Source organism: Lontra canadensis, unplaced genomic scaffold, assembly GCF_010015895.1.
Source record: "Lontra canadensis isolate GAN:19392208 unplaced genomic scaffold, GSC_riverotter_1.0 scaffold35, whole genome shotgun sequence".
NCBI classification, from domain to species: Eukaryota; Metazoa; Chordata; class Mammalia; order Carnivora; family Mustelidae; genus Lontra; species Lontra canadensis.
Window position 1 is genome coordinate 9,412,510 of NW_022631029.1, and position 17,696 is coordinate 9,430,205.

Below are 17,696 nucleotides of genomic sequence, written 5' to 3' on the forward strand. Positions count from 1 at the left end.
AGTTGCAGAAGGACTGGAGCGAGACAATAATGGAATCAGGGAGCAGTCATTCAAGCAAAACGATGTTAATTTCAGTATTTGGGCTAGAGTTGGAGCAAAGAAAGTAGTAAGAAATTGTTGGATTATGAATGTGTGTTTGGAGATAAATTCACTTGGAGTTTTGATAGATTGATTTGGTATGTGTGTACAAAAAAGGGAAAGACCAGAGAAGAATGACTTCTATGTTTTGATCTTCCCAACTTTAACCTTATAAAAGTAGAATAGGAAACACTGTGGGAGAAGCAGTTTTGGGAGTACAGCAGTGGGGATCAATATATTGGTCTGGCTTTTCCTTTCAAGTTTGAGATGCCTTTTAAAATGCCAAACTGAGATGTTGAAAGTCTGGACCTCAGAAGTGAAGTTCAGATATAACAACTTTAGAGTTATCAAAGTATATGTTGTGTTTAAAGCTGTTGGATGAGATGACCACTCCTTTCCCCAGACCTCCATACAGTGGAACTCAGTGTTCAGCAGATTCTACCCAGAACTTCCAGACAGCCAAACATCAGTATGGAGGAAATCTCCCATGAAAGTTAGAGACCAGAACAAATACATGTGAAAGAACTTGGAAGAAACAGACAAATCAATAGAAGAAAATGGTGGTTGCTGCCTGCAAAGAGAAATGAGGAAACAACAGGGAGACAGAGTAGAGCAATCTAAGAAGCAATCAAAGGAGCTCTAGAAAATTACAAACAAGATAACAGGGATAAACTTGACATAAAGATTAGAAAATAAGACAACAGCAACAAAAAGTTATCAACAGGAGAGAAATGTTAGAAGTTTGACCCAAGGAGTCCAATATCCAGATAATGGAGTTTCAGAAGAGAGAACAGAAAATAAGAAAGAAAATTACTGAACAAATCGTATTAAAAACTTTTCCAGGTTGATGTTATCACCAAGATGATGGAATCAGAGTTTTCCATCCTCTGTCCCCCATGAAGATCAACAATTAGATAGGCATGAATGAAAAACAGCTCTGGGAGAGCTCAGAAGAAACTATCACTTAAGAAGCTTCAGTAACACAGTAGAGCAAAACCTCAGAATAACCATACGTAAAGGGTAGGAAAAACAGTTTCATTTTGCTGCATCATTCCATACCCCAGGCTGACCCTGCTCAGCGCCAAGAAAGAACTCCCTGGCCTGAAAAGCATTCCCCTCTCCAAAAAGACGAGAGGGGAATGAGAAACCAGCTTACCCAGCCCTTCAGGCCACTATACAAAGGACCCACTTTAGTTTTACCACACCCAGAGACTGCAAAGCTGAGACATCTAGAAATAGTTAGGAACAAGGAAAAGGGCAGGGACTACCCATGTCAGCCATGCCGTGAGAGTGACCATGGTTCCCACTGGCCTGCTCTGCATAGGATCCCGGGAGCCTTCACTGCTGAGGACTTCAACTACCCTTACAGATGTCACAAACTCCCTCAGCTTTCGTCACAGAGGACCTTTCATCATAGACCCCAGCAGACTGTTTACAGAGGACCCCAGCATCTTCCACCTTTGAAGAAACGAGTAGAAGTAGAAGCTGCCACAGAATGCCTGCAGATTTCTTTCACCAAGTTTTTCACCCCACGGGTATTTGCATTCACAAATGCCAGCCCCTTGAGCACTCTTGCTTTCTCCCCACCCCTTGCTGGGACATGAAATGTGCAGCAGCCAGCCCCTGTCTCTGTGGCTAGGCACATGTAACATGCCAGCCTAGACTCCCATGGCTGACCTCCATGGTTGTGCATGTGTTCATGCCTAGCCCCTGCAGCTGTGTACCTGCACAATGCTGACCTGACTTCCGCCACTGGCCTCCACTGCCGAGCGTGCTGCCATGCTGAACTCCTGTAGACTCAGGAGTATATGCTAGCAACCAAGGCCCTGACAGCTTATGGGTCCATATTTGCCCTTGACACTTGTCAGTGGCCTGTATTCCTGGGCTCATCTAAAGCCCCTGAAGCTATGCACCTGCATATTGCCAACCCAACTCCTGTCCCAGTCTCCATTGCCTCTACAGCTATACAAATTCATGCCAATAACCAGGGCCTCTGCAGTTGCTAGTGTATGTGCAACTGGCATCAGCCTCTTCTGCTGGTTCCAGCCCTTACCATTACCTCTGTGTCTACAGCTTTACCCTGACATTTTGCAGGTATCTGCAGCTGGGGGTACACACACCACCAGCTCTGGCCACCACTGCTATCTGCCCACATTCCTAGCTGCTGGACTTGGAAGAGCCACTGAGGTCCCCAACAACCATTGTAGACACTGTGGACCCTTTGCAGGTCTCCACAAGGATCACATGGTTGTTAATGTTGTGGACCCATGTGGCCTAAACCAATGAAGTATACATTCCTGGGCCCAGAGCTGCCACATGCACTTAGCAACCTGCACCACTAGACCCAGAGTCACAGCATTCTCTGGCATGCTTCCATCCACTGGTGAAGGTCTTCCCTCTATCTAACTCAGTTAATACAGTCTGGAAGAAGTGACTGCTCTTCACAGGGCACATACAACTATTCAAGAGTACAGGGATTGTGAAAATCAAGGAAACATGATACTACCAAGGAACCCAATAAACTTTCAGTGACCCTAAAGAAATGGAAATACACAAGTTGTCTGATAAATAATTCAAAATAATTGTTCTAAAGATGCTTAGAGAGCTTATAGCTTTCACAGAAAAACAGTTCAACAAAGACAGGTAAATAATACAAAAAAAAATGAAAAGTTCAACAAAAAAATAGAAAACATAAAAAGTAACCAAATAAATTTTGGAGCTGAAGAATACAAACACTGAAGAACTCAATAGAGAAAAACTAAGAGGTAGCCCATGGAATGGGAGAAGACTTTTTGCAAATGACAATACAGATAAAGGGCTGATATCCAAGATACACAAAGAGCTTCTCAAATTCAACACTCAAAAAATTACTAATAACCCCATCAAAAATGGGCAGAAGGTATAGACACACACTTCTCCAAAAAAGACCTACAGATGGCTAACAGACACATGAAAAAATGCTGAACATCACTAGCCATCAGGGAAGTACAAATCAAAACCACACTGAGATACCACCTTACACCAGTTAGAATGACAAAAATTAACAAAACAGGAAACAACAAATGTTGGCGAGGATGTGGAGAAAGGGGAACTTTCTTACACTGTTGGTGGGAATGCAAACTGATACAGCCATTCTGGGAAAACAGTGTGAAGTTTCCTCAAGATGTCAAGAATAGAGCTACCCTAAGACCTGGCAATTGCACTACTAGGTATTTACCCCAAAGATACAGATGTAGTGAAAAGAAGAGGCACATGCACACGATGTTCATAGCAGCAATGTCCACAATAGCCAAAGTGTGGAAGGAGCCAAGATGCCCTTCAACAGATGAATGGTTAAAGAAGATGTGGTACATACACACAATAGAGTATTATTCAGCCATCAGAGACCATGAATACCTACCATTTCCATTGACATGGATGGAACTGGAGATTATGTTAAGTGAAGTAATCAAGCAGAGAAAGACAATTATCATATGGCTTCACTCATATGTGGAACATAAGCAATAGCACAGAGGACCATAGAGGAAGGGTGGGAAATCCAAAGGGGGAGAAATCAGAGAGGGAGATGAACCATGAGAGTCTATGGACCCCGAAAAACAATCTGAGGGTTTCAGAAGGGAGGAGCGTGGAGGAGGGGATAACAGGGTGATGGTATTGAGGATGTCATGTGCTATGATGAGCACTGGGTGTTATATATAACAATGAATCATTGAACACTACATCAAAAACTAATTATGTGTCTGATAGCCATTTGTATGTCTTCATTGGAGAAGTGTCTGTTCATATCTTCTGCCCATTTTTTTTATATGCACTACTGGGTATTTACCCCAAAGATACAGATGTAGTGAAAAGAAGAGCCATCTGTACCCCAATGTTTATAGCAGCAATGGCCACGGTCGCCAAACTGTGGAAAGAACCAAGATGCCCTTCAACGGACGAATGGATAAGGAAGATGTGGTCCATATACACGATGGAGTATTATGCCTCCATCAGAAAGGATGAATACCCAACTTTTGTAGCAACATGGACGGGATTGGAAGAGATTATGCTGAGTGAAATAAGTCAAGCAGAGAGAGTCAATTATCATATGGTTTCACTTCTTTGTGGAGCATAACAAATAGCATGGAGGACAAGGGGAGATGGAGAGGAGAAGGGAGTTGAGGGAAATTGGACGGGGAGGTGAACCATGAGAGACTGGACTCTCAAAAACAATCTGAGGGTTTTGAAGGGGTGGGGGGTGGAAGGTTGGGGGAACCAAGTGGTGGGTATTAGAGAGGGCACGGATTGCATGGAGCACTGGGTGTGGTGCAAAAACAATTAATACTATTATGCTGAAAAGAAATTTAAAAAACTATGTACTATACAGTGGTTAACTGAACATAATTTAAAAAAAAAAAAAGAATTCAATAAAGAGCTTGAATAACAGAAATGGACCAAGCAGGAGAATGAGTGAACTCAAAGACAGATAAATTGAAATTATCCAGTCAAATGATCAAAAAGAAAAGAGAATGAAAAAATTCTGTGGGACTTCTAGGATACCATTAAGAGAATTAATCTACACATTATTAGAGTACCAAAGAAGAGAAGGAGAAAGGAGCAGAAAGCTTATTTAAGGTGATAATGGCTGAGAACTTTCCAAATCCAGGGAGAGATTTGGACATCCAAATTCATGATATTTGTAATTCTCCAAACAATTTCAACCCTCAACGAGATCTTCTCCAAGGCTTTACAATAAAACTGTTTAAAAATGAAAGAATCTTGGGCACCTGGGTGGCTCAGTCATTAAGCATCTGCCTTCGGCCCAAGGTCTTGATCCCAGTGTCCTGCGATCCAGCCCCACATTGGGCTCCCTGCTAGGCAGGAAGCCTGCTTCTTCCTCTCCCATTCCCCCTGCTTGTGTTCCTGCTGCCGTCTCTCTGTGTCAAATAAATAAAATCTTTAAAAAAAAATCAAAGAATCTTGAAAGCAACAATAAAAAAGAAGCTTGTCACTTACAAGGCAACCCTCATAGGGCTATGAGCATATTTCTTAGCAGAAATCTTGCAGGCCAGGAGAGAAGGGGATGATATGTTCAAAGTATACTGAAAGAAAAAAAAAGACCTGCCAGCCAATAATACTTTGCTCAGGAAAGTTGTCCTTCAGAAGTAAATAAAGGAAATATAAAGATTTTCCCAGACAAAAGCTGAGGGAGTCCAAAATTACTAGACCTGCCTTACAAGAAGCACTGCAAGTTCTTCAAGCTGAGATGAAAAAAAGAAAAAGGTTAATTAATTGCATGAAAATGCAGGAAAATATAAAACACATGGTAAAGATAAGTATATAGTCAAATTCAGAATACTCTAGTACTATAATATGATGGTCTATAACTCTAGTAAAGGTTAAAGGACAGGAAATTTTAAAATAACTATAGCTAACACAAAAACAGACACATAGATCAGTGGAACAGAATAGATAACCCAGAAATGGATCCACAACTATATGATTAACTAATCTTTGACAAACCAGGATATCCAGTGGAAAAGAGACAGTCTCTTCAACAAATGGTATTAGGAAAACTGGACAGCAACATGCAGAATAATGAAACTAGGGCACTTTTTTACACCATACACAAATATAAGTTCAAAATGGATGATAGACCTGGACAGGAAACCACTAAAATCCTAGAGGACAATACCAGCAGAAACCTCTTTGAGATCAGTCTTGGCAGTTTCTTACTAGATACATCTCTGGAGGCAAGGGGAACAAAAGCAAAAATGAAGTACTGAGGCTTCATCAAGTTAAAAAGCTTCTGCACAGTGAAGGAAACAATCAACAAAACTAAAAGGCAGCCTTCAGAATGGGAGAAGATATTTGCAAATGACATATCTGATAAAGGGTTAGTATCTAAAATCTATAAAGAACTTAGCAAACTCAATACCCAAAAAATGAATAATCCAGTTAAGAAATGGGCAGAAGACATGAACAGACATTTTTCCAAAGAAGACATCTAGATGGTCAACAGACACGTGAAAAGATGCACATCCTCACTCATCATCAGGGAAACATAAATAAAAACTACAAATGAGATATCACCTCAAACCAGTCAGAATGGCTAAAATTGGCAACACAAGAAACAACAGGTGTTGGCTAAGATGTGGAGGAAGGGGAACACTCTTAACATTGTTGATGGGAATACAAACCCGTGCAGCCACTCTGCAGCAGTATGGAATTTTCTCAAAAAGTTAAAAATAGAACTACCCTATGACCCAGTAATTACGTTACTAGGTTTTTACCCAGAGGATACAAAAATACTGATTCAAAGGGGCACATGCACCCTGATGTTTATAGCAGCATTATCAATAATAGCCAAATTATGGAAAGAACCTAAATGTCCATTGACTGATGAATGGATAAATATATGCAATGGAATATTATTCAGCCATAAAAAGGAATAAAGTCTTGCCATTTGCAACAACATGGATGGATCTAGACTGTGTTGTGCTAAATTAAGTAAGTCAATCAGAGGAAGACAAATACCAATTGACTTCATTCATATGTGGAATTTAAGAAAACAAAACAGATAAACATAAGGGGAAAAAATAGAGAGGGAGGTAAACCATAAGACTCTTAACCCTAAAGAACAATCTAAGGGTTGCTGGAGGAGAGGTGATAGGTTGTGGGCTAAATGGGTGATGGATATTAAGGAGGGCACTTGTTGTGATGAGTACTGTGTGTTATATGTAAATAATGAGTCATTAAATTTTACTCCTGAAACTAATATTACACTCTATGTTAACTAACTAGAATTTAAATAAAAACTTAAAACATGAAAAAGTCACTATTGCTAATATAATTGGCTAATGGATATACAATATAAAAACATATAAATTAGAAATCTAAAACATAAAGGGGGAGGGGTTGAGTAAAAGGGTAGAGATTTTGTATGGGGTTGCAGTTAAGTTCTAATTATCCTAAAATAGATTGTTACAGCTATAAGATGTTTTATGTAACATCTTATAACATCTCATGTAACCAGAAAGCAAAAACCTACAGTAAATACATGTGAAATAAAGAGAAGGGAATCAAAGCATACCACTGTGGAAAATCATCAATTCACAAAGAAAGACAGCAAGAGAGGAGGACAAGAATGAAGGAACTACAAAAAGAGCCAGAAAACAAAATTTTTTTCAGAAAACAGTTTTTGTAAGTGGTAATAATGAATCCTTCCCTAACAATAATTACTTTTAAGGTAAATGGATTAAATTCTCAATCAAGGACATAGAGTGGCTAAATAGATTAAGAAATGATGCAAGAATATGTTACAACAGACTTACTTTAGCTTTGAGGACACACATAGGATGAGAGTAAACGCATAGGAAAAAAGATACTCCATTCAAATGGAAACCAAAAGACAGCAGTGGTAGGTATTCTTTATCAGACAAAATAGACTTTCAGTCAAAAGCTGTAATGAGACAAATAATGTGATTATATAATGACAAAAGGGTCAGTTCATTAAGAGCATAAGACAGATATAAATGTATATGCCCCTAGCTTCAGAGCACCTAAATATAGAAAGCAAATATTAACAAAACTAAAGGGAGAAATAGACAGCAATACAATAATAGTAGGGTCATCAATGGCCCACTTTCAATACTGGATAGATAATCCAGACATAAAATCAATAAAGACACATTAGACTTGAATTAGGTCCCTATACATAGGACCTAATGGACCTAACACACATATACAGAATATCCCATCCTAAAGCAGAGTAAGACATACGTTGTCATGGACAATCTCCAGGATAGATCAACATTAGGCCACAAGATAAGTATAAACAAATTTAAGAAGATTAAAATAATATGAAATATTTTTTCTTATGATAATGATTTAAAAATAGAAATCAATAATTGGAAGAAAGGTGGAAAATTCACTAATATGTGAAAATTAAACACCACACTCCTGAATAACCAGTGGGGCACGGAAGAAATCAAAAGGGAAATTAAAAAAAAAAAATCTTGAGACAAAAAATGGAAACACAACATACTAAAACTTATCAAACATTAAATAAATTTAAAAATAAAGCAGTTCTAAGAGGAAAGTTTGTAGTAATAAATGCTTACATTAAGAAAAATCTCAAGTAACTGATTTTTGTACCTCAAAGAACTAGAAAAATAACAAACTAAGTCCAAATTTAGCAGAAGGAAGGAGATGAAGTTCAGTCTAGATTTAGCAGAAGGAAGGAGATAAAGCTCTGCTAAAAATATAGGAAATGAACATAAAAGCAATAGAAAAGATCAAGGAAGGAAACTAAGAGTTGGGTTTTAAAAAAAGATAAACAGAATTGACAAACCTTTAGCTAGACTTGCCAAGAAAAGAGAACTCAAGTAAATGAAATTATAGATGAAAGAGGACATTACAACTGATACAACAAATATAAATGATAATAAGAGACTAGTGTGAATAATTATATGTCAACAAATTGGGCAACCTAGATGAAACAGTACAACCTACCAAGACTAAATCAAGAAAAATAGAAAGGCTGAACAGACTATTAACAAGTAAGGAGGGTGACTCAGTAACCAAAAACTTCCCAACAAAGAAAAGCTGAAGATAAAATGGCTTCATGGGTGATGTTTGTTGAACATTTAAGAAGAATGAATACTAGTGCTTCTCAGAGTCTTCCAAAAAATTGAAGAGGAGGGAATATTCCCAGACTTGTTTTATAAGGCCAGCATTTTCCTGATACCAAAAGTCAGATAAGGACACTAAACTGGAGGATTACTGAAGGAATGGGTGGGGGTTGGGGTAACTGGATAATTGTTATTAAGGAGGGCATGTGTTGTGATGAGCACTGGATGTTATAGGCAATTAATGAATTGCTTATAACAATTAATGAATCATTGAACACTCAAAAGCTAATGATTACTATATGTTGACTGACTGAACATAATTAAAAAAAAACAAGAAATCTACATACCAATATTTCTGATGAATAGAGATGCAAAATTCTCAACAAAATACTAGCAAATCAAATTCAATAGCTCATTAGAGGTATCATACACCATGAACAAGTGGGATTTATTTCCGAATTTCAAGGATTGTTCAGCATAAAGGTGATAATACATCATATTAATGGAATGATAAATTGAAATCATATGATCATTTCAATAGATGCAGAAAAAGCACTTGACAGAATTCAACATCCTTTCATGATAAAAACTCTCAACAAAATGGGCACCTGGGTGGTGCAGTTGGTTGAGCGCCCAACTGTTGGTTTCAGTTCATGTTGTGATATCAGTGTTATGAGATCACGCCCCAAATTGGGCTCCGTGCTCAACACAGAGTCTTCTCAGGACTCTCTTTCTCTTTTCCTCTGCCCCTCACCCCCCATCTCTCTCCCTCTCTCTATCTAAAATAAATCTTAAAAAAAAAAAAAGATCTCAACAAAATGGACACAGAAGCTACATACCGCAACATGATAAAGACGACTATGACAAGCCCACAGTTGACATCATGCTCAACAGTGAAATGTTGGAAGCTTTTCCTCTAACATCAAAACCAGACAAGGGTACCTAATCTCACCATTCCTTTTCAACATAGTATTAGAAGTTTTAGCCAGAGTGATTAGGCAAGAAGAAAAAGAAAAGCCATCCAAATTGGTAAGGGAGAAGTAAAATTGTTTCTATCTGCATATGACATGACCTTATATAGAGAAAATCTGGAAGCTTCTCCCCCCAAACTGCTAACTAATGAATTCAGTAAAGTTTCAGAATACAGAATCAACATGCAAAAGTTAACTGGGTGGGGAGTTGGGTGAAACTGGTGGTGGGTATTATGGAGGGCACATATTGCATGGAGCACTGGGTGTGGTGCCTAAACAATGAATTCTGGAACATTGAAAAGAAATAAAAATTTTTAAAAAGTTAATTGCAAAAGTCAGAATATACTAACAATGAACTATCTGAAAAAGAAATAAAGAAAACAATCCCATTTACAATAGCATCAAAAACAATAAAATACTTAGGAATAATTTAATCAAGGATGTGAAAGAGCTATACACTAAAAATTATGACACTGATGAAAGACATTAAAGAAGACACAAGTAAATGGAAAGATATCCCATGTTTATGAATTAGAAGAATTAATATTCTTTTTTTTCAAAGATTGTATTTTTTATTTATTTGACAGAGAGAGAGAGAGAGATCACAAGTAGGCAGAGAGAGGAGGGGAAGCAGGCTCCCCGTTGAGCAGAGAGACCCATGCGGGACTCAATCCCAGGACCCTGAGATCATGACCTGAGCCGAAGGCAGAGGCTTAACTCACTGAGCCACCCAGGTGCCTGAAGAATTAATATTCTTAAAATGTCCATACTGCATAAAGCCATGGATAGACTCAATACAATCCTTATCAAAATGCCAGTGGGATTTTCCAGAAATAGAAAAAACAGTCCTAAAATTCAAATGGAACTACAATATACCTTGTATAGCCAACCAGTCTTGAGAAAGAACAAAGCTGGAGGTATCACACTTTCTGATTTCAAACTATATTATAAATGTATAGTAATCAAAACAGTGTGCAAAACAAAACAAAACCATTGTGGCACTGGCATTAAAATAGGTGCACAGACCAATGGAACAGAACTGAGACCCCAGTAGTAAACCAACACATATATGGTGAACTAATATTTGACAGGAACGTTAATAATATTCAATGAGGAAAGGATAGTCTCTTCAGTAAATGTTGGGAAAACTGGATATTCACATGCAGAAGAATGAAATTGTACCTCTGTCTTACAACCACTCACAAAAATTAACTATAAATGGATTAAATATTAGACCTGAAACTGTAATCTCTCAGAAGAAAACAGAGCAAAGCTGCTTGACATTGGTGTTGGTGATATTTTTTGGAATATGACACCAAGAGCACATCAGTGAAAGCGAAAATCAACAAGCGAGACAACATTAAAAAAAAAAAGTCGATTCTGTACAGCAAAAGAAACAATCAACAAAATGACAAATCAGCCTACAGGATAGAAGAAAATATTCACAAACCACAAAGGTGACAAAGAGTTAATATCCAAAATACGTAAGGAACTCCTAAAGTTCAAGAGTAAGAAACCAAATAATCTGATTTTTGAAATGGTCAGAGGATTTGACTTTTTTCTAAAGAAGACACAAAAATACATGAAAAGGTATTCAGTATCACCAGTCATTTAGGAAGTGCAAATCAAAACCGCAATCAAATATTACCTCATACCTGTTAGAGTGCCTGTCATCAGAAAGACAGAAGGTACAAACTTCCAGTTATAAATAATTCGTGGAGTGGAAAGTACAGCATAGGGAATATAGTAAAATAATATTGTAATAACATCAAATGGTGACAGATGGTGTCTACACTTAACTGTGGTGAACATTAGATAACATATAGTATTGTATAGTATTATTGTACACCTGAAACTAATATAACAATGTATGTCAATTATATTACACTGATCAAAAATAAAAGAGAAAGTGTTTTTAAAAGATGAGATAAATAGTGGCAAGGATGTATAGAAAAGAGAACTCCTGTGGCACCTGGGTGGCTCAGTCAGTTGAGCGACCCACCTGCGATTTCTGCTCAGGTCATGATCTCAGGGTCTTGAGGTTGAGCACCAGATCATCAGGCTCAATGAGGAATCTGCTTGAGATTCTCTCCCTCTGCCTCTCCCCCAACTTGAACTCACTCACTCTCTCTCTAAAATAAATTGATCTTTAAAAAAAGAGAACTCTTGTGCACTATTGTTAGAAATACAAATTTGTATGGTCACTATAAAAGACAGAATGGAGATTCCTCAAAAAAAAAAAAAATAGAAAATAGAACTACCATATGATCCAGCAATTCTACTTCTGGGTATATATCAAAGGAATTGAAATCAGGATCTCAAAGAGATAGCTACACTTCCTTGTGCATTGCAGTATTATTCACAATAGCCAAGACATAGAAGCAACCTGTGTCCATTGATAAATGAATGGATAAATAAAATATGGTGTATATACAATGGAATATTAATCATCCATAGTAAAGACAGAAATACTGCCATTTGTGACAACATGGATAAAACTTGAGAGCATTATACTAAGTGAAATAAGTCAGAGAATGGCATATACTTATGATCTAATTTATATGTGAAATCTAAAAAAGCTGAACTCATTAAAAACAAAGAGTAAATTGGGAGTTGCCAGGGGCAGGGGAGTAGGGGAAGTGAGGAGATACTAGTTTTAAGAGGATTTAAGTTCTGGGATCTAATGTGAAGCATGGTGAACTATAGTTAACGGTAGTATATTTTGTACTTGAAAGTTGTTAAAAAAAAAAAAGTAGATCTTGAACATTCTCACCATGCCAACTACAAAAAGGTAATTATGTCAGACAAAAGATGTGTTAACTAACCTTATTGTGGTACTCGTTTTGCAACATTATATGTGTAAAAAATCATCATGTGGTGTACCTTACACTTATATAATATTATATGTCAATTATATCTCAGTGAAGCTGGGAAAAGAAACCTTTCCCAGAACATAGATATGAGTGTCCAGATTGAAAGGGCCCAATAAGTATTTAGCACTTAATTATGAAACTTCAGCTCACTAAAGCTGAATGCTTCCAGCAAGAGAAATAGGTCACCTACTAAGGATTTGTCATAAGAATAGCATCTGTCTTCTTAATAGCAACACTGAAAACCAAAAAATAATGAAATATTGCCTTTAAAATTCTGAGGGAAAATAAAATTTGACCTAGAATTCTATTTTTATTCAACCACATTCTCAATCAAATGGGAAAGTAGCCTAAAGAAAATTCTGGTCATTCCAGTTATCAAAGCAAAAAGCCTCTTTAAACCTTTTTTCAGGAAACTACTGAAGGATAAATTATTTGTTTAAAATGAGGGAGTAAACCAAAAGAGGCTATATATGCCATCCAGGAAAGGCACTGTGACTCAAGGAGAGGCACAAAGAATTAGGACTCCATTGGAGGGTAATAGGCCTAGAGAGTAACTTGTTCTGACGAGAGCACAAGGGCAGCCAGGAAGCCTCTCCAGGAGAAAAATGACTTCAGAGAATATGTGGTAGTTTTACCATATGGAGAATGTTTTTGAAAGGTATTTTTTTTTAAGTTATTTTGTAGAGCTTCGGAGGACATAAGAGGAGGCCCTATAATTTAAATAAAACTAAGATTCCTAAAACAAAAGCAGAAGGTAGTAGAAGAAAGGAAATATAATTGAAGTACACTATTTGGTCCATCAGTAAACAATATTTATTTATTTTTAAATATTTTATTTATTTGAGAGAGAAAGAGATAACAGAGAGCACAAGTTGGGAGAAGAGGGAAAAGCAGGCTCCCAGTTGAGCAGAGAGCCTGATGTGGGGGGCTCAATCCCAGGATCCTGAGATCATGACCTCAGCTGAAGGCAAATGCTCAACAGATGGAGCCAGCCAGCTGTCCCTCAATAAACAATATTTAAAAGTTACAAACTTATAAATAAGGTTTGTTTGTGTGGGTTTGTTTTTTTTTTTTTTTGCATTCAAACACAACTATTTTTTTTTTTTGGTCTGTTTTTTTTTTTCTTTTTTATTTCTTTCCAGTGTTCAGAATTCATTGTTTATGCACCACACCCAGTGCTCCATGCAATACGTGCCCTCCATAATACCCACCACCTGGCTCCCCCAACCTCCCAACCCCTCCCTTCCAAAATCCTCAGTTTGTTTCTCAGGTCTACAGTCTTTCATGGTTTGTCTCCCCCTCCGATTTCCCCCAACTCACTTCTCCTCTCCATCTCCCCATGTCCTCCATGTTAACCCATCTCCATAAGTTTTAACCAAAACTTGTGAGGTATTAGGAAAGTAGAAGGTATTAGGAAAGGGAAATGGATATAAACAGATGTTAAGATCCTCAGCTGCCATTATAAGAAGCAAATAGATAAATCTAAAACTGCATAAGAAGAGATCAATATAAATGTGACATTTAGAAATACTTGATAAATTTTAGAAAAAAATTATAAAGAGTTGAAAGTGCTTATCTCTAGGAAATAGTACAGGGTGAATATAGAACCAGTAATTTTATTGTAAGACTTTTAGTGTTAACTTTTAATACTATGTGCTTATATTATTTTTAATACATTTATATGTTAATTTTAAAAAGTTGACTTATCCAAAAGGCCAAAGAAAGTTTCAAGCCCCTTTTTATTTTTTTCATTTCATGCTGACTTTTCTGTCTTTTATCCTATATATTTGATTTTAGATAGAAAGAACTGAATAGGGTGAAGAAAAACCATTTGAAACCAACCTTTTGAAAGTCCACAAATTTATTTTTTTATTAATCATTTTTTAATTTATTTTCAGCATAACAGTATTCATTGTTTTTGTACCACACCCAGTGCTCCATGCAATCTGTGCCCTCTCTAATACCCACCACCTGGTTCCCCCAACCTCCCACCCCCCCAACCTCTTCAAACCCTTCAGATTGTTTTTCAGAGTCCATAGTTTCTCATTGTTCACCTCCCCTTCCAATTTCCCCCAACTTCCTTCTCCTAACTCCCCATGTCCTCCATGCTATTTGTTATGTTCCACAAATAAGTGAAACCATATGATAATTGACTCTCTGTGCATTTACCATATGCAAATTAACATAAAAACCACTTATTTTTATGTTAATTTGCATATGGTAAATGCACAGTAAGTGTCTGAGTTAATTCTTAAAGTTATCAACAAGTTTCAGAGGAATAACCTTTTGGAGTCTTTTTGTATTAACACTAAGTCTATTACTAGAGATTACAAAGACTCCATGTGAAACTTTCTGATTTTAATACTCTTTGTCTCTCATTTTACATGAAAACTTAATAAATAGAATTATACCTCAACCTTACATTTAGAGCATGTTGTTTTTCCTAAAAAACAAAACAAAACAAAACAAAAACAAACAAAAAAACTCACAAACCAATCCCCTGTGCAAGTACTGAGTGGTAATAATTGATTAAAAAAAATCTATTTAAATGCACAAATGGATTTCCTCTTCTATACGACATGAATCAGAGGAAGCCTGTAACGCTCCTCAACTCTTGTTTCTGCTTAATAACATGTCTAAACCCACTTTCAGCAACAGAGAATTAGTGCTACCCAAACTAGAAAGCATTTTGAAGGGCAACAACAAAGTATTTATGTTAATTATAATTAGCTATGCCTCTTTGGAGAATGTGGACAACTTGAAGATTATATAAAAGCTTCTAATCTGTGGAAAGATCTAACAGAGCACTCACATTATAACCTCCTGTTATGCTATTATCTTTATACATGAGCATGTGTTGTGAATAATGTTAGTCTGTTATCTTCTAGGGCTGATTAATATTTTTGTTAGATCAATGTTTGTACTTCCATTTCTGGGCTTAAATCAATTGATTGGATTATTTACTAACAATGAAACATCATTTTATTAGTGATCCTGACTAGATATATCTTATATTCCCTTGTAAGACCCACAACACTTAACACAATTCTAAACATATATAGCATAACATATAATGTGTTATTCAGGTGAATAGAATATCTAAAGTTGTAGGGTTTTTTTTTCCATATTGGTAAACTTATGTAGATTAAATGAACCAGAGACTTAAAAGGGATGAAAATGCTTTCTGTGTAGGGGAAATTTGGCATTACTACAGTAATGTAGTGTATACATTTTTAAATTTTTTTTAATGAGAAAGGAAAATTTATTCCAAATTTATTCCAAACATAAAGGACATAAAAGCAGTTGTAACAGAATATTTTGTTTAATTATCTGGTAATAAATGAGAAAACTTGGATAAAATAAAGTTTTCCTAGGAAAAGATAAGTTACCAATATTAACAGAAATACAGATTTTAAAAAAAGAAGTGTTAGTATTGGGGCGCCTGAGTGGCTCAGTCAGTTGGGCATCTGCCTTTGGCCCAGATCATGATCAAGGATCCTGGGATCAGGTCCCACATCGGGCTCCCTGCTCAGCAGGGAGCCTGCTTCTCCCTTTCCCTCTGCCTGCTACTCTGCCTGCTACTCTGCCTGCTCTGCTCTCTCTCTGTCAAATAAAAAGAATCTTAAAAAAAAAAAAAAGTATTTGGCTGGCCAGACAGATAGACAGACAGAAATATGGCCTGTCAAATATTTTATATATACTCACAAAGGTCTTTGAATACTATGAAGTTTATAACCAGGAGACAAATTACTGAATGATTAAGTAATCACATCTTCAGCTCTAATACATTTGGCCATATTTTTTTCCACAACGATTATATATACTCCCACTAGCAATGTCCATGCAATTTTTAACTAATTTATATTTGATGTACATTGTAAATTGCCTGATGTACTTAGGATATAAAGATGATTAAGGTAGGGTTTTTTGCTCCCTGGGAGGGCAGTCTAGAGTTGGGTAGCAAACATGGAGATAATACAGAGGAACGTATCAGCTAGCCAGCTGATGCTGCCTGGTAACAGGGAAGTGGTTTCTCCTTATAGTGCCATAAGAGACGTTCCAGAATACAGTTTTGGTGCCTTTCTTTGGCCACCCATGTGGTGAACTTTTAAACTGGCTTGAAAGTTCTCCTCAAATTTGATGCTTCTGAAATCTAGAATGACATTTGTTATTGTCAAAAGGGATGTTTTATACTGAAATTAGCTGTAAACTCCTATATCTAGTTATAATTGAACATTTATGTTTAAGATTGGTAGTTCATTTTTAAGAGAGTTAATCAGTAAATCTGCTTGAGAAGAATGACTTAATGTAGTCCCTAAAAGTAAAATAAAACAATGGAAATCATTTTAGGCCAATAACCTTCCCAGTAGGATATGGGTCAGTAAACTGTAGAAAACTTGATTTTTTTTGAAAGCTTGATTTTTTAAAAGCTTTTTTGTATATGATGGATATTTTTGTATGTATACATTCTGTGTAATGATTTCCTGAGTTGGTGGAGGCCTATTTTATTATATTTAATATAAATCCTGGGAACAAATAGTCCCATGAATGAACATTAACAGTCAATAATAATTAACTAATATAGCTAAAAATACACATGGATATTTAATAATTAGCAAATACAACTAGTAAGATACATTTAAATTAATATTTAATTGTATTCAGTTTTCCAAATACACACATTTAACCCTAAATAAAATTAAGGAGGGAATGTGATGTGATGAGCACTGGGTGTTATATGCAACTAGTAATCATTAAACCCTATCATGAAAACTAATGATGTACTATGTGTTGGCTAATTGAATTTAAATTTAAAAAATTGTTTACCCATTTTTCTACTGATGGACATTTATGTTATTTTTACTTTGGGGCTTTTACAAATAAAACTATTATGAAAATTGGGTACAAGAAAAAAAAAGAAATGAAACCATTCTACTCAGCAGCCATCCTTCCTACCCATGTGATATAGACTAACTCACCAAATGAGTGCTGTTTCACACTTCTGAGGCCCAAAAGGAGCAGATAGAAACTCTCATTGTTGAGTTTACCAAGACCAGGGACTGCACTGTTGTGAACCCACAATTCTTCTTGGCCAGGGTTTCCTTCTAAATATGACTGACTTTTCTATAATAAGTACTTATAAAGAAGAATACCAATAACAA

At 36.5% G+C, this 17,696-nt stretch overlaps 1 protein-coding gene across 6 annotated transcripts in view; it reads left to right on the top strand.

Moving 5' to 3' along the window:
* Positions 1-17,696, top strand: part of DOCK3 (dedicator of cytokinesis 3) — a 581,779-nt gene that overhangs the window by 391,124 nt on the left and 172,959 nt on the right. The gene's annotated exons all lie outside the window — the stretch shown is intronic.